At 40.3% G+C, this 19,122-nt stretch overlaps 1 protein-coding gene across 1 annotated transcript in view; it reads right to left on the bottom strand.

The window, feature by feature from the left end:
• Window positions 1-360: 360 nt before the first annotated feature.
• PSPC1 (paraspeckle component 1) overlaps window positions 361-19,122 on the bottom strand; it is a 79,665-nt gene continuing 60,903 nt past the window's right edge. The window contains exons 10-13 of the mRNA XM_070380562.1: window positions 3,178-3,273; window positions 2,446-2,553; window positions 1,235-1,367; window positions 361-837 (exon numbers count right to left, since the gene is read on the bottom strand). The gene's annotated coding sequence lies outside the window, so the exon portion shown is untranslated. The remainder of the gene's footprint in view (window positions 838-1,234; window positions 1,368-2,445; window positions 2,554-3,177; window positions 3,274-19,122) is intronic.

The raw sequence follows: 19,122 nt of genomic DNA, 5'->3' as shown, positions 1-19,122 counted from the left end.
ATCTCTGGAGTCACACAGAGTCGGACATGACTGAAGCGACTTAGTAGTGTATATACTGAGGTAAGAACATAATGCAAAATTGGGTTGTCAGTTTAACTCATCAGAGAACTGGGCAACTCTCATGAATGTGACTCCAACAGAAAGCACATTATACATCCTTGTTTAGGGTACCAGCACCAAAGAAAAGTACCTAATATACCTACCAATAAATAGGTATTAAGTATGGCTGGATGGGGAGTTACTGCCTTTGCTAGACATTCTCATCTTAACTCCTTAAGTGGAATGTCAGGAAGTTTAAATTTGAAGCTCAAGTGCTACTTTTAAAATTCTACTTGGAACTGTTACACTTCCAGATTTAAGTCATATGAAAATTTGCTAGTTTATTTAGTAGTAAGACTTTAGCATACAGAAAGTTGACAGACTTTAGTGTGTTTTAGGGTTAGGGTTAGGGAATAACAAAACATGATTTACAAAATAAGAATTCAGAAAATTTTGGGACTTGCCTGGCAGTCCAATGGTTAAGACTCCATGCTTCCAATGCAGTGGGTGCAGGTTCAATTCCCAATCAGGGAATTAAGATCCCACATGGACAAATACATAAAGTCTTTGAGAATTTAGAAAAATTTCATGAATGCAGTAAAATCTGTTTCACAGCATAATACAGTACAAACCCTTTTAAGTTATTCTGAAAAACATTGCTAGGTAAGCTCAGGACACTGAGGGCGTCTACACCACTTCCCTCTGCCAACCTGCAGGCGATGAAGCTCTTTTCCAGGCAAACCTGGCGTTTCCAGGCCTGACTTCTTCCAACTGGTACAAAAGAGCTTTACTCGTGGGCTGGAAAATGGTAATAACAACAGTGAGGTCCACAATCTAGTCAAGACACACTCACCCTGAGCTCCCCAAGAACCACCCTCCTGTCTGCCATCATTTTGTGGAAGAAGCTGACTTGCAGAAGCTCTACCACAGTCTGTCTTGATTCATGTCTCACTACTTCCTTCCCTTGGGCCAAGATACATGTCAGTAAAAACATGATTCTTCTCACTTGAACAAAGAAAAATTTCTTATAAGTAGTTCCTTTGTCTTAGGGACTAACCCAAAATTGTAGGTTACTTGGGGTATTTTTTTCTTTTTTTTTAAACCTACAACAATTTCTAGTTCCAGGGGGTAGGGGCTGGGTCTGTGGTAGTCAGTCAGTGTGCCAGGGGAAGGTATACAATTGAGGAAAACAAACCTGGATAAAGTGTCATGACTGCTCATCTATCCACAGGTTGTTTATAATGGAGTGGTAATAAATTGAAAAATAAAACAAAATTCTTCTGGCTCATTTCTCCTTGTCATGAATTTCTCCCACAGAATGATTTCACCTGGGGGGAAAAAAAGTAAATTCATTGTTAAAAAATAGTAATAGTATATATTTTCTAAAGAAAAAATAAGGTTTCTGTTACAAATAATTTGCTGGGATAGAATTCAACACCTGAAGTCATATATTTGACCTATAAAACTAGTATTTTGTTGTGAACTCGTATACAGAGATTAAAAGTACCTTAAGAGTTTGGAAAACCAGGTCCCTAGCCCAGAGCAGCACCACCTTGTTAAGAAAGGAAAATTCTTGGGCCTTTAAGTCACAGAGTGGGGCCCAGCAGAGTGGGGCCCAGCAGTCTGTTGTATGATTTCTGACAGAAGAATAAGACACTTCTTCCTCCTTCTAGAATTAAATATACATCTTCCATTTTATTTAACTGTCAAAGTTACTGTTTTCCTTGAATGAAGTTTCTTTTCACTGACCAGAAACTAAAGTCTGGAATGAAAAGCAGTAGATTGGCCATATAAAACCATATCTTCAGCATCATAGCACAGTTGGCCTATGTACATACGGGGTTTTTTCTTACCTGTATTTTTTTTTACTTAAGTAAGGAACCTACGTACTAAAACACTTTGAAAATTTAATGCCAACAAAATGCCCAGAGTATAAAGTAATTCTCTGTAAACCTATTTTCAAAGGGCAATTATAAATTATAATTGATCAGTAAAAAAAGGGTTTTTAAAAGTAAAACATAATTTTTAAAGGGGGCAGCAGGGTAGAGCTCCTTGGTCTAGAGCTTAAGAATCAGTGCCTTCACTACCATGCCTTGGTCAGTGACCTGAAATCCCAATAAGCCATGTGGTGTGTTCAAAATTTTTTTAAACTGCTGGATCCCACCACACACCACCCCCCACCCCCTGCAAGATCCTGTTCAGTAGACAATGTGTAGAGCTGGGAATTGGCATTTCCAGGAAGTTTCCAGGTGATAATGATTCTGACTCGGAGCTTCAAGAACAACAACCCAATGTAATTCCAGGGCTGGATAAACAGCTGTCATATTGTGTGTCCATGAGACCTCAGATGCTTTGAAAAGGTGACATTTCCCAAAAGTGTGGCCCCAGTCAGTGCTGCTCACTCACTGTGGATGCAGATCCCCTGGGACCCTATTAAGCCAGTGCTCTGATGTCATCAGTCTCATCTCACAAGCGATAATCAAGAAAGGCTGAGGTTCCTGCTCCCCAAGACCACTGTAACAAGAACAGATTAAAATCACCAGATTAGGGGTGTGGGTGAGGGAAAAAATATCCTTAATACTTTTGGGATCTATTAGGATGACAATATACCATTCATGACGGTTGTCATCATAATGACTCTAAAGAACTTTATAATTTTTAAAAATATTCGAAAATCTGTTTCTAAAATCCTCTTTAAAAGGTGGAAAGCAGCAAGGGAAAAAACGGAGTTCATGTCCCAGGTTGAATCTGAGTTTACGATGTTGAGTCATTTTTAAGATTATACGCTTTCCTAAGGGACACAAGACTAAAATTTTAGGCTGAGAATGACTAGAAAACAGGAGGAACTTTTTTCTGCATAAATAGGACCCTGTTTATTGCATTTCTATTCCCTGTCCAGTCTCGCCTAAAGACTAATCAGTATATTACTACCAGTGGGGGAAATTGGAGCTAAAAATAACCTCAAATCTTCCACAAAGAAAAGAGCAGCAACCCTCTGAATCACATACAAAGACAGAGAAGCACAGGTTTCAACTCGCCCATAAACTGTTGTACTAATGCTAACACATGGACCAAGTCATTCAGCAAATCCTGGCATCGGGAAGATGAAAGCAGTGGTGACTGCAGGTGCTGGCTGACCTGAAAGGAAACTCTGGCAGGTTTTCCTCAGCTCTCAACTTTGGGCTCACACAGGAAGCCAAATTTCAGGTAGCTTCATCCATGTTTCCTTTTCTCCTAGGATTACAATAAAATCCGATTTAGCCATTTAAAAACAAGTTTAAATGATCAATTAAAAACCATGTATTATCTCATTTCCCACAGTCCACGACAGTAATTAAGTTCCACCAAGACGCCATTTAAATCTGTACCTCATCTGATTATGTCCATTCAGTCAAGATTGTTTCTTTGTTTCGTCAAAGAACATCAACTGACTTAAAATTCTGCTCAATTTTGTGTTTCAGCAGCAGAGAAAACACTTCAATCCTAGATGGTAAAGTGTCCTGTTTTCATCTTCCATAGATAGGTCCTCTTGTCTGGACTGCTGGTCCCTCATCACAGCCCTGTGATGCTTGTAATACAAAATCCTACATAGGATCCCGATTCCTATCCTATCTACAAAATGTTATTCGGCTTGTTCCAAGGTAGGGCACACAAAACCTGCTGTGCTCCATCAGATGACTTCTTACCTACCAAGACAGCATGCACTCCAGGTTTTCTGCTGGGGTACAGTTTGTGTTTATTGTTACCTCATCCGTATGAAGTGTGTCTTAATAGCATCCCTGAAATACTAGTGCCGTAGTACACAATTATAATTGAGAAGTAAATAACTAGTTTTAGGCTCACTACTACTAGTGACCCAAATATACCAGAAGTAACTATCCTCAACTGGTACTTTTCAAACCCGTTTAGGTCTCAAATTACCTGAGAATTGGATGAAGTATCACCCTCCCTGCAAAAAGCATGCAAAAATTATGTGAAAATCCTGGGTGTGCAACAGGCTCACAGCCAACTCCATAGTCCCAGTTTAAGAACCTTAAATACATTTTCAAGCAAAGCATGCCATAAATCAACAAAAATTATGTTTTATATTATTTCCATCTGCAACTAGCATTCTACGTTAGTTTTATAACTATTACCTATATATATTAACCTTTGGTAAAATCAAGGATGAGAAGAAAAATGGAAATAAATCAAAATGGACACCCGCATTACTTAACTCTTACAGACACAATGACACCAGGACTACTAAAGATTTTAATTATCTTCAGTGAACCCACAAATTTTGCAAAGCACTAACTACACTGAAAACTAAAAAGGTACTCTCCAGAATTTAGAAACTGCTAGTTGGCAGTCTTAAAAAGGGTGGTTTACCTTAATCCTTTAATTCAATATTAAAAAACAATCACTAGAGTTGTTTAAAGTAGTCTCTGGGATTCCTTGGTGGTACAGTGGTTAAGAATCCACTGCCAATGCACAGGACACAGGTTCGATTCCTGGTCTGGAAGTCCCACATGTCCTGAGGCAACTAAGCCTGCGTGTGCCACAACTACTGAAGCCCACCCACCTTAGAGCTGGTACTCTGCAACCAGAGAATAGCCCCCACTCTCCACAACTAGAGAAAGCCTACACACCATCGAAGACCCAGCACAGACAAAAAAACAAAAACTAAAATAATGACGTAGTCTCATACCAAATGTGGCCAGATTTACTCTGCACTGGGTTGTAACCAATACCAGTAAGACACACACAGGTGTCCTGCTACCCACATCCATTCAGTGATGCTCATAATTTAGAGTTAGGAATCTGAGGAGATGTAGAAGTTTGATATACTTTTAATATGTTCTGATCCTGAGGAATATTCAAAATGTGAAGATCAACCAAAAATTGTATTTAAATAAAAATAATTTTTTTCACAGTGCCACAAGGCTTGTGGGAAATTAGTTCCCCAACCAAACAACAAACCCAGGACCGTCAGTGAAACTGCCAAGTCCTAACCACTGGACTGCGAGAGAATTCCCTAGGAAAAGTCTTTAACTAAAACCTGAAGCTGTAACTATACAAAAACTATGTGACAAACATGGTCCGTTTTTAATTTTAGGATAAAAGGCTCAGTCAGAACTTTGTAAGGTCTTCACAGTGCATAGGAATCTGCCTGCAAATGCAAGGCACACAGGTTTGATCCCTGGTCTGGGAATATTCCATATGCTACAGAGCACCTAAGCTCTCGTACCACAAATACTGAGCCCACGTGCTTCAAGAGCGAAGCCACCATGATGAGAAGTCCGAGTACTGCAACGAAGACTAGCCCCCACTTGCCAGCACAAAGCACCCATAAATACATATTTTTTTAAGTCATAGGCAGAGTTACTTTAAAAAAAAAAAAGCTGTGTGAGAATTAATGTTTGATTTTACATTCCATTCCAGTACATCTGAAATGGCTGGTAACAGTGAAAACAAAAATGACTCCAACCACACCGTAAGATTTTTTTCACATAGTCAGAAATGTGAATGGCCGATACCACATGCACTTTTCTGATGACTTTTCTCAAAGAAACAAACATTAAAAATACAGAAGGCATATTCTTAACAGTCAACTATGTACCAATGAGATTGAGTACTCACATTCTCATTTTCCGCTGAGTTAATACAAGTCAATCATTATTACATAGTCTATTATATAAATTACATATAAATAATAGTACATTGCAAGAAATTACTATGGAAGATAAATACTACATAATTCAACAAGTATGGAGGTTGAGGAATACTCTACAAAGCTCTTCCAATTACAACACATGAATTGTAAAAACTGAATAAACAGGATTTTAATAATGGCTCATGGTGAAAAATAATACCTTGCCAGAAATCACCCCCAAAGGTAATGTTCTCCTCTGGAGCAGACTCCTGTGGTATTGAACCATAAAGGAATCACATTCTTTATTAGCAAGCTCGCAAATGCCTTCTGAGAAATTCTGAAGTTCGTAGTTATGGAGAAGGGGACATCCTCATGATTGTCACCCTCTGTGATCTTATGCAGAACCAAACATGATCCTCGGCCTTGATGGCAAAGACACCACAATAATGGCCACAAAAACAATAAACCAAAGGCAATTTACAACAGGCAAAATATGTACTGTACTCTTTACTGAAGTAATCTCATTCTGTTACCTAATACATTCTCTTTAAGCAACAAAGAATATGTCTTCAGAGATTATAGAGAAATAGTTTGTGATTAAGAGAACAGTATACCAAAAATTCAGAAGTCATTATTTTCCAAGAAAACGTAAAAGCAGTAAATCTGTTAAAAACATAACAATATATATATTTACAAGTTCTTCCTGCTTTTTGATGTAATACAATTTCAATTGATGAACACATGATACAAGAAAATACACCTTAAATTGACTGAATTCATCAGAAGGTAGACATTTTTTCAACATGACTCTAATTTTCATGACTTCTGGATTGAAAATCTGCAATAAAACTTAAAAACTCTAAGGCTTTGACTTTCTATCAGGTTCATGGATCTTCCACCCATGTTATCATGACAGAAGATATCACACCGTAAGATTTTTTCAACTAATAAGTTTCATCTTTCAGCTGGCATTATACAAAAATATGTAATAAAAACATTCAATTTTGGATTCCCAACATCATCTGGCTTTTCAGAATTCTAAAAGCTATCTGTACTTAAAATATACATATATATTATCTCATAGGTTATATACACAGATCAGTGAGTTTTATATCAACTAGTAATGAAACTTACACAACCTAGTTGTAAACAGCAGTTAAAAGTATGGTAAAAGAAAGGCAAATGTGCTTCACTAAAAAGGTACCTTAATGGCCAAAACTATCTGAAAAGATAATCAACATGAGAAGTTACTAGGGAAACATAATGTGCCTGCATCTCAACAGTGAATACCAACAGGACTGATGCTGGCATGGATACAGAGCTGTAGGCATCATCACTGCTCGGGCTGCAAGGCCAAGCAACTCTGGAAAACTGCTTGGCTGTTTCATACGCAACACTCAGCAACTCCACCCTTAGGTATTTTCCCCATGAAAAATGAAATGTGTAACTAATTTGCAGAAGAACATTCATAGCAGTTTTATGAAGAGCCCAGATTTGTATGTGTCTGCCATATGTGCAAAATCGATTGTCATGAGAGAAAGAAAGACCTTGGAATTGAAAAACACCACTGAAAATTGTCAAACTTAATTATGTTTCCAAATTCCTACAAGGCATTTTAAGTTAAAAAAAAAAAAAAAAAAAAAAAAAAACAAACCAAAAAACTCTTCAAAACAAAAGTGAAAAAAAAAAAAAAAATCCAGGGACTTTACTGATGGTCCTGTAGTTAAGAATCTGCCAGCCAATGTAGAGGACACCGGTTCAACCCCTGGTCTGGGAAAACCCACATGCCTCAGGGCAGCTAAGCCCCTGTACCACACACCGGAGCTCACAAGCTGCAACTACTGTAGCCTATGCACGCCAGAGCCTGTGCTCCACAGAGAAGCCCATGCACTCCAACTGGAGGACAGCCCCTGCTCTTTGGAACTAAAAAAAAACACATGCAGCAAGGAAGACTCAGCACAGCAAAAAAATGAAATTTTAAAGGGAAAAAGCCCAGCAGCATTATCAGGTTGTGATAGTATTTCTCAAGTGCCCTCCCCAAAAAAGCCAAAGAAAACCAGCCTCTGTGGTCGTATACTCAGGTTAAGTTTTAAAAGCAAGTTCAGCTACAGCAACAATAAACTGTGTTTTTTGCTCAAGATGACATTACTTGTTCAGCCTCCACTGTTTTCTTTAAAAATTCAATATTCCAAATACATTACTGTCACAAAGAATCCCACAGTAGTTACTTCACAAATTAACCATGTTCACATATAATGAAAAGGAAATAGAATGAACTATCAAATGACAGTCAACAGTTATTTCAACATATACTTCAAACCACTTAAACACAGCATTTAACATTGAAGATACCATGTAAATGAACAAACTAGGAAAAGCATTTCTTGCAGAACCCATTACGCATTCATATGCAGTGAATAATATCACAATGCTGTACTTAGGAGACGTCGTTCTTTAGTTGCTCAGTTGTGTCCGACTCTCTTGCAACCCCAAAACATCAAACAAGTTTAATGTGCACTGTTGTGAGTTGATCATCTACTTAAATACAAGGTGGAAATAGGTGCTGAGCAACCTTAGTGAGGTGGCTGGAGGGTCACCATCTCAGAGACACTCTTTCACTCTGGGTGCCACCTACCAAGCCCCTCTCATGGGAACTGCTGAATTAGTGTGTCCCAAACAGTATTTCCCTGAAAATTCGGCAGGCGAAAAAAACGTCTGTTTGGGTTCTCCATAATAGCTTACAGAAAAAAATCTAAATGAACTTTTTGGCCAACTCAATACACTGAGGTGGTTAAATGTCTTAATGCTCTGTTCATAAGCACTGCACAAGATTCCAACCATTTCTTCAGAAGAAAAAAAGAAGGGGGGGCTGAAAAGTCTAAAAATGGGAGAGATTTTTAAAAATCCTGTGTCACATTTTTTAAAAGCACAAAATTTTTTTGATTATTGGGGAGTTTGAGAAATTCACACTCTGCAAACTAGATGACTAGAAAACATTAAAACAAGGCTTTTTTTTTTTTTAAACATAAAATCATCCATCATAAATCTCATTTCTCAAACTTTTTATGTCTCCACAACATCTGAACATGCAACATGCTCACCTCAGCAAATGCTAGGAGGGCTGCTTGATGTCCCACCACTTGGCCAACGACTCCACAACCCTTCACAAAGCACCACAGGAACTACAGAAATGTGTGGGCACTTCGGCACTCCCTTGAGTACCTTTTTAGACTATATATGCTATCGTATTTCCCCTTTTTGGTCACCATGAGGACTTATAAAGACATATTAAAAATATCTCACTGTGACTTCCAAGAACTCCAGTGAGAGCCTAGAAAGTTGCCTGCTAACTGATTTCACAAAGCGAAGTGGGCAGGGCAGCAAGAACCCCGTAAGAGCCTCAACTCATACCAGTGTCCCTCCATAAACTGCTCCAGAACCACTTTACTCCAAACAGTATTCAACTTAAACTGTACACGTACTAATGCATGAACACTGCTACTGCGGTAAAACAACAAAAGAGAAGGCAGGCTTTTAAACAGATCCCCCCTTTTCCCATCCCAGAAAAGTCTGGAACAAAAGGCACAAGATATAGGGGCACGTTCCTGCTGAGACAAAACAAAAAGTTGAAACAAATCTGGAGTTTTGAACATTCTCAATTTGTGTGTGTGGGATCATCTAGCTACATCCAAGTGACTGAAAAATAGAAAATTTAAATGGCTTCAAGGATGAAAATCAGACTCCACACTCTCTGTCGTTTCCTGGCTAAACCTCACTGAGGCCCAAAGATGAGCTCCCCTCAACAGTAGACACCTTTGATGACCATCAAAGCTGAGCCCACTGCATCTGAGTCATCGAAAGCCTATGTGGACCAAGCCCAGCTCCCCTTCCCTTCTCTTTACTTGTCATTGGTCTGCCTGTTGCTTGCATCCTGGGCTCTCCTTCAGTCAAGTCCTTCATCAGCTGCTACAAGCCTTTCAGGTCAGGTCAGTTCAGTTGCTCAGACATGTCCAACTCTTTGCGACCCCATGGACAGCAGCATGCCAGGCTTATCTGTCCATCACCAACTCCTGGAGCTTACTCAAACTCATGTCCATTGAGTCGGTGATGCCATCCAACCATCTCATCCCGTTGTCCCCTTCTCCTCTCACCTTTAATCTTTCCCAGCATCAAGGTCTTTTCCAGTGAGTCAGTTCTTCACATCAGGTGGCCAAAGTATTGGAGTTTCAGTTTCAGCATCAGTCCTTCCAATGAATATTCAGGACTGATCTCCTTTAGGATGGACTGGTTGGATCCCCTTGCTTGGGAACTCTCAAGAGTATTCTTCATTCAATACCACAGTTCAAAAGCATCAATTCTTCAGCACTCAGCTTTCTTTATAGTTCGACTCTCACATCCATACATCAGTACTGGAAAAACCATAGCTTTGGACCTTTGTTAGCACAAACCAGGTCACATCACTGCCCGGCCCGGCCCAAGCCTTTTCTCTGGCTTCTCATTTCAAGTAAGAGTCTCGTGGCCTCCACATACGTGGCTCTAGACTTGTGTTCTCAATAGGCCAGAACTGCTCCCAAGAGGGAGAAAATTAGTTGGTCAGCAAAAATTTTAAATTTTATGTATAAAGCACAAATACAATACACAAACAGCTATCTGTGGTGCTAAAATTTCACTGAATGGGACGGTTGAGGGCTTCAGTCAGACAAAAATGGGAGGAAAGAGGGGTAAGAACCCTCGGTTCACTCAATTCCAGCCACAGTCCCTTCCTTGCTATAAATGGTACCCCTCAGCTTGAACAGGGCTCACCTTCAACCTCTAACCTCCCAAGCCCCCTCCTCCTGTCATTCATATCAGCTCAAGAGCTGCCACCTCTCCTCAGGAAAACCTCCGGGGCTGTCCTGGCTAAGTGGACAACCCGCCCCCTCCCACCACCCCCAGTGATGTGGATCCCAGCTGCAGCCCCAGCACCAGCAAGGCCACACCACATGTTCAAGAACATTGCTCACCTGCACTAATAACCACCACGCATAAGGGAACAAACACCATGGAGAGAACACTCATATGACAGTAGATACTGGGAAAGTGACCTGTGACCAAGGACATTCCAATGTTTCAAAGAGCAAACTACTCAGTCCTTGGGTATACAACATACATGTAATTATTACTACCTTAAGAGACAGAAAATTTTTAATTAAAAAAGTCATTTCACGTTGTTATACAATGTTAAATTTATATAATAATTCATTGAATAACAAACTGCAATCCTTTGGGAATGAACATAAGCGTTTCTAAACATTTTATTAATTTTACACAAAACTTAAAATATAGCTTAGGGACTCCACCCTTTTTGGCTTATAAATGAAGTATATCTCCCCCTCCAGTATTTCCAAGTAATATCAGATTTTAAATTCAAAGTGAAATTTTAACAACAGCAAAGAGAGGGAGGATTCTTCTAGAATAAAGAATTCCCAGTTCTTCCTACTCATGCTATTTAAGAAGTGAACTTCAAGTCAAGCACACCACTGTTAATACACTGACCCATTAGCTCTCCCCAGTTCAATCATATAATTTCTCTTCCAAGACTTTTACCATCACCTGCAAAGATGCCATTATTTCCTATCAACATATGACATTTACTGAGTTTATGCCCTCAGCTAAGGACTGCTGGGGGTAACGTTAAGTTGCCACTGTCCACAATAAGGACAGGCAGCATCTGAAAAAAAAACATTAAAAACACACATACCTGGGCTTCCCTGGTGGCTCAGTGGTAAACAATCTGCCTGCCAATGCAGGAAACATGGGTTCATTCCCTGATCTCGGAAGATACCACATGCCACAAAGCAACTAAGTCCCTGTGCCACAACTACTGAGCCTATGTTCTCTACTGAAGCCCATGCCCTAGAGCCCATACTCTTCAACAAGAAAAGCCACCGCAATGAGGAGACCAAGCACCACAACTAGAGAAAAAAAGTCCACATAGCAACAAAGACCCAGCACAATCAAAAGAAAAGAAAGAAGACCCCAAAACCACACATACCCTATGGCCTAGTACTCTATGTCCTACAGACATAGTCACACACAGTCTCTATTCTGTGTACCCAACAACATGCTACAAAGCATATAACGGGGAAAAAAAAAAGAATCAATGAAACACTATCCCCAAAAGATCTGGTACACACACCTATGACCTACCAATAAGTATAAGAAGAGTGAGGGATCATTTAGAACACTGAAAATAGAATATTGTGAGATGATTAATAGGAGTGTGTAGTTGCTTGCATATGTATTTAGAATGTAAACAAACATGCCTGTGAATGCACAAAACCTTCCAGATGGATGCACAAGAAATTGTGACCATGGCTGCTCCTGGACAGAGAAACTGGGTGATGTGTAGACAGTAGCAAGAAAGTTTCACTGTGCACCAATCTGGATCTCCGTGTTTGTGTATTAGATACATATTATTCAAAAACTCACAATATACTGAATTAGTTTATGCATCAATAGTATTTGAAGGCCTCTTGATTTTTATGAGATGTCGCTGCTGCTAAGTTGATTCAGTCGTGTCTGACTCTGTGCAACCCCATAGATGGCAGCCCACCAGGCTCCCCCGTCCCTGGGATTCTCCAGGCTAGAACACTGGAGTGGGTTGCCATTTCCTTCTCCAATGCATGAAAGTGAAAAGTCAAAGCGGAGTCACTCAGTCGTGTCCGACTCTGTGCAACCCCATGGACTACAGCCTACCAGGCTCCTCCATCCATGGGATTTTCCTGGCAAGAGTACTGGAGTGGGGTGCCATTGCCTTCTCCTTATGAGATGTTAATGCTTTCTAATACACAATGGTGTGACAAAGAATTTCCAGGTCTCCAAGGACTTGAATGCTGCTACAATACACAGCCTGCACTAAACAGGGCTTATTCCACCTCTGGTTTCCACACTGTCTAATGCTGGCCATTAACCAAGTATGAATTAAGTAAGTTATTTAAGTGTGCATTTCTAATGAATACAATGGCAGTATTCTATGGAGCCTTAAAGGTTTAGCTGTATTCCAGTATAAGACTCAGTTCACCAAAGCCTTCAAGTTCAAAACCTAAACATCCACAGAGATGTGTGAAGGGTGTATCAGCCCCTAAACTATATACATGTGCACTGGTCAACTATCTGCTTCACACTTTATCAATTGGTGCTCACTGTTGATGACTGTCAAAATTCTCAAGCCAAGATCATTTCCTAAGCTGAATGATTTTCCATACTCAGCACCCTTTCTAGATGTCACAAGAACGTGAAGAGCTCCATCCTGACCTCACTGCTCTGTTCCTGTAAGTTGGTGGCACCAAAATGGTATATCGGACTTGGGGTTCAAAACCAGTCAATCTTGCCTTTCTTCCACATAACCTCCCCAACATTCAATTAACCACCACCTTCTGATCATTCTGTAATTCAATGCTATATCTTGGTTTGATGCCTACTTTTACTCTCCAATCCTTTTCCTGATCTCAACAAGCTGTCTGGCCGGCAGTCTGAGTTTAACCAAAGTTGTCCTTCCACAATCCAGGTAACCTTGAGATACAAATCTCAGGACTTACTCTCTTGCCAATACATTCCTTGTGGTTATTATGGAGTAAGAGCTGACTAGTTTTCCATTCTCACTTTGGCTAACTTCTCACTTCACACAGCTTTGTTCATACAGAGTCCTCTTTGATACCACCTGCTCCCGAAACAAGATGCAACTCACCCTGGAGACAATACTAGGACATCTCTACCTCCCCAAACCTTGGACACACTCATGAAGTAACTCTCCCCTTATGTTCTGAAGGGTCCTCTAACCCTTCTGCCCTGAACAAAAACATTCCCTGCTCATTCATAGTATGCATATCCTTCCCAACTAGTTTATCTTATTTCCATTTCTCTTCTCCAAACTCCCTGTAACAATTCTGAACAGGTTTCATGTGTACTGTACCAAGTTGCCAAGTGTCCCCAGCACTGCCACTGAACTGTGCACACAGCAGGTGATTATTTCACATGAACACACACTCTAATAAGCCCAGCACAAGGTACACTCTTTCCTGATAACAACACTCCAAGACTTACTGTGTATTCACACATGCTCTCTTGAATTCTCCCTTCTGCTTCCCAATTCATGCAGATATGACCAATCTCAACCCTGCTGGTGTTCACCAGCCGTCCCTGCACTGCACTTTAGTTCCTGTGCTGTACTTGAACCGCAAGAGTTGAAGTTGCTCAAAAACATGAACACCTTGTGTCCGCCCAACACTGGCTCCTTGACCTTAAATGAAGCAAACCCTTTTGGTATGGAGCTAATAGACCTTCTTTGGAACCAATGATTCAGAATCACCAGCCACTTCTAGTGAATACCTAGGCTTTATCCACATCTAACAATAATGTGATCCCTTACATTTCATTTGTGAGCCCTATACGATTTTTAAAAAATCATTTTATTGAAAAATGTAGTAGTAGCATATATCCAAGTATCATGACAGCAATAAAATGTCTACATTAAATTAGCATTTTTAATACCTACATCATGATGTGATAAAATTCATTTAAAGAAAAAAAAAGCAAAATTCACTGTGGCACTAGCACCCATGGTAAGTGTATGTGCGCTCACACACTGTCCAGAAGAAAAGAACTAGTAAAGGACAAACTGGAAGAGAATTGTAGTTAACAGTCACGATGAACTGTCCAAGGTTCACTTAATGCTGATCTTGCCGAGCACATGCCAAGAGGAACACATGGATCCAGCAGAGCCCTGGAGCATCAAGGGGCCCAGGGCCGCTGCAGCTGTTGACAGCTCGGGTGGGCGCAGACAAGGCCAGCCTCCAGAAGGCGCCACGTAAAGACAGCGATGAGAAGCAAGGGAAACTGAGGAAATGTTCAAGATAAAGGGCACTGGGAACATTTTATGAAAAATTGAAATAGTCCAAACACCTAATTAATTGGTCTTAAAAAACAATTCTCTTTCTACACTAGTAAGTATAAAGGCAGGAAATTGAACCATAATTCAAATAAATGTATTAAAACATATTTGTATTTCAAATACTACATATTTGCTATATATATAAAAAAATTAAACCTCTAACTCAACTTGATTATATTTGACCTTCATTAGAAGTTAGGACAATATACACACAACTGTAACATGCTGATTTTTACCTGAAATGGCACTATATTGTAAACTAGAAAAAATTTTTGATCCTCTCCAACTGCATTTATCTCCTAACTTTTCAGCAGCTCTGACGTCAGGAGCAAAGAAATCTCAAAACAGAAAACTGCTGCTTGCAGGTTCCCAGGTGGTGGCACCCCACCCACTCTTCATACTCTGCCCACATTAAATTTGTCTTCACCGTAAAGCACCTAGTCAGAAGACTTACAGAAGCCAAAATGCAGGGACTAAGTATTATCACTATACAGTTAAGTTTACTATATAATCTATAAACATTTCAAAACACCATCTCAAAGGGAACCCAGAAAAGCAAACAATGACTGTAAGTAATTTTAAAAATCCCCAGAAGCCATCCAACTGAACAGTAATAAATGTTAACCAAAAGACCACAATAATGGAAGCAAACAAGGGAAAACAGGGTGCAGTGAAAGGGAGCCAGCAGCCTTAATCAGGGTATGGAATAATGACTCACCCTTGAATAACAGGAATTAACAACACAAAAGACCAAAAGAGAGAAAATTCTTCAAATTACGTATTACATGCTTTTTCTCCTCCCAATATTTGCACAAACTAATATCTCAATCTTTTTTGATACAATACCCAACTTACTAAACAAAGCCTGAGAAGAACAACTATTCCCTTCAAAACAGAGCATTACTGAACTATTTCTCCTGGAAACCATAACCACGGAGCCACCTGACAGTTCAGTCACTGAAGGAATTATCACCATCACCATCCGTGTCCGCTGGAGTACACATGACGATCACGCTCCCTGAGAGCTGTTCTGGCCCACTTGTCCCCTTCTCTCCAGGTCATACCAATGCCAGGAAAACAAGACCGGAACCTTCAAAAACCAGCAGCCTTTGATTGACACTCAATTAGAGAACACCAGACTCCCCTGCAGAGGACAATGGCAACCTGCTGCCCTTTCTCATGTATGCCTGGGGCTCCTCCGGCACCAACCTCCACTGCACAGAGCTCAGGCACTTACAAAACTGCAGTGAGAGCCTTTTTAAGTTAGAACTGATACCAGCAACCTCGCCTCCCCAGGCTCCCCTGTCCGTCCCAAATCACTCCCTTTACATTCTCCCTTCTTTCCTAGTTCCTCATTCTTTTTAGACATATTTCTATAGATGTATGTAAGGGCATATAGTCTCCCAAATTCTGTTACACATGCGGCTTTGCTCAATGTTCTGCCTCCTCTTCTTGCTCTAACTCCCCACTGTGATGACAGCTAAGAACTTGCCAGTTCTCACCGCGTTTCCCTCACCATTCACCAGACTCCAAGCTCACAGCAGGGAGAGACCAAGTCTATTTTCTTCATTATTTACATTTACACACAGGCTGAGACAAAAGCTGCTTAAAAACTGTCTACTTAATGAATAAGCAACCTGGGAGGCTCATCCACACACATGAGCTGCAAACTCTCAAGTCTATGCCATTTCCTCTTGGGTATCTCCTCAGACCAGTTCAAGAAATAGAAGTACCAACTGTGCCATGATACTGGGAACATTGATAAAAGATAAGTAAAAGGCAGGTACAACAGACAAACAAGCACCACACACTGACGAGGTGACAGTAATGAGAAGAAGTGGTCTAGTTCTGTGGGGAAAGGGTCCTCCTCAGAGACCCAGGGAAACAGGTGCCATCTCAGGGCTCAGTGTGCAAGGGCAGAAGGATGGTGGGATGGAAACAAGAGAGCAGGTCAAATAATGCCCATGGCCAACAAGACAGCAGGGGCTCTGTTCAGACAGAACTACTGCATCTGGCACAGGGTAGGAGCCTTTTAGAAGGAAGCACAGGATATTATATGGAGAATAACTGCAAGAGGGACAGTAAAAGCAGGACCAGCATGAAGTGTACTAAGTCACCTTCAGTGATAAATGACAAGGCCTTTCTAGGTCACTGTTCACCAGAGAAGCTTTATACAGTCTTTAAAACCCCAACAAACCACTGTAGGAACTCAAATCCAAAATATTACAAAACCCAGTGGACAGCCATTCTCTCCCTCAATCAGCTACACCCCATGCCCAGTCCTGAGCACTTACCTTCCGTGTCTCAGCAAACAGTATCACCACTGGCCCAGCACTCAGACCAAACACCGCAAGGTCACTAGCACCCTAACCTCCTGCTCCCATCAGATTACTGCAGCCAGCCCTGGGCATGCGCAGGGGGCTGGTTCCAGAACCCCCTCAAAACACCAAAATCCACTATAATATGGCAAAGCATTTGAATATAAATCATACCTCCTATATGGTAAGTATCTTTAGATCACTTACAATACCAAATATAAATGTTATGTAAATAGTTGCCTATGACAAATTCAAGTTTCAATTTTTGGAACTTTCTGGAATTCCCTACCCCTCCCACCCCCACACTTTTCAGTCAACTGTTAGTTGAACATGTGGATACAGAATCCAGGGACACAAGAGCCAACTGTCGTCTCAAACTGCACTCTATGTGTAAAATACTTAGCTGTAATCTGAAGAACCCTCGTAAATACTAAAGATCCTGTCAAGGAGCATGTGTAGCTGGGGAGTGGGGGTAGGGAATCAATGGTCTATGTGGTCACCTGTCTTTCCATTTATGACCTAGCCACTCCTGTCCTGACCCCTCCTCACCTCAAACTCAAAACTTAGCAATCTTCACTTCTCCACCCTGACTCCTGGCCCTGGATAGCTCCTTGTTAACTACTCATTGCCCCAGAGTCGTCTCTCCAACTCCCACCTAAAAGTCTACCCTGGGCACTTACTTACTCACCTTTAAGTCCTGCTCAAAAATGATCATCTTAGTGAAATCTTCCCAACATGAGTGGATATTCGCTTCTGGGTTTCCAGAGCACTTCCTAATTGTTTCATTACTATCAACTGGCCTAATAGTTTGCTTAATCTCAAGAAGGTGCCATATTTTGTTCATTTTTGTATTCTCATTAGTGAATACAGAGTCTGTCTTACAGTTGGTGTCATTCATCCACTAAACATTTAGTAAGGACTTGCTAGGAACTGAAAATATATCACTAATTGACAGATAAGGTCCTTAACTTTCTCAGAACTGACATCCTAGATTAAATGGAGTAAATAAATGAAGAAAATTTCACAAAGTTTTAGGAGAAATCTTACATGACAAAGTGTCTTCAGGAGTTAAGAGTAAATATTTTATAAAGAAAGTGTCAGGTAGATAATATACAAAAGTAAAGGGAGTAAAACGTGTGTCGCTACTTCCTGAGAACTGGGAGTTCAGCCGCGCTGGCCACTCCTGCACAAACACCAACTGATCATACAGGAACGCTGTCCCACCCTGACACCTCACAGTGAGCATACACTCAGCAAACCCTCAACCTCAAGTTATTCTTTTTAAAAGATAAAAATAAACAGATTCATAACTATAGGCCATGTAACAGGATTCGAGGATTACAATCATGTAAGGAAAATAACAGAATTTGACAGTTACTATCCTAGACCAGCATTTCCCAGAAGAAAAATAATGCAAACAACAAAAGAAATTCTAAATTTCATAAAAGCAACATTGAAGGGGGAAAAAAAGCAGATGAAATTAGCTTCATAGTAAACTTTATTTAACTGAATATATCCAAAATACTACCAATCCAACAAGTAGTCATATGAAAAGTTAAGATAGTTTATTCTTTCTTCATACTAAGTCTCTGCAATTTTGTGTCTATTTTACACATCTACTTCAAATGGCAAATTTTCAATACTTATGTATTAGGTTTCATTAAATTTAAGATGCAAAAGTAAATTCACATATCCAAATTACCCCAAATATGTTTACTACTGCATTGATAACCGAATTTAAGTTAATTATAATGCAATTAAAATCCAGTCCCAGCCTCACCAGTCCTGTTCCAAAGACTCAACAGCAACCTGTGGCCGCCACATGGAACAGTGCAGCTACCACGTGGACTGACTGTACCACTCACTCGACCACAATTCTGTTTTATCAGTACAGACTACATTTAAGAGAGTTCTGTCCCTTTATCTCCTGAGATGGTCATTTTCCAGTCTCCTTTAATAAAACAGCTATCATTTTCTCTAGTCATCTCAACTATTTGTCACTGAGTGTCTTCAGATCTAGAATGCAAATGCCAGAGAGCTGAAGGCAGGACTGCCTTTGGCACAGCTGTCTCTGCAGTACCCAGGCTGCGGGACACTACTGCCAATATTCAACTGCTGAAATCAGTCTTGTTTACATGTTGCTAAATTATTTAGTATATGTATTATATGGATATGACCAAAAAAAAAAAAAAGACTGG

This window comes from Bos mutus, chromosome 12 (genome assembly GCF_027580195.1).
Source record: "Bos mutus isolate GX-2022 chromosome 12, NWIPB_WYAK_1.1, whole genome shotgun sequence".
Classification (NCBI taxonomy): Eukaryota; Metazoa; Chordata; class Mammalia; order Artiodactyla; family Bovidae; genus Bos; species Bos mutus.
Note: the sequence above shows the minus strand (reverse complement) of the source record. Positions and strands in the feature narration are given on the sequence as shown.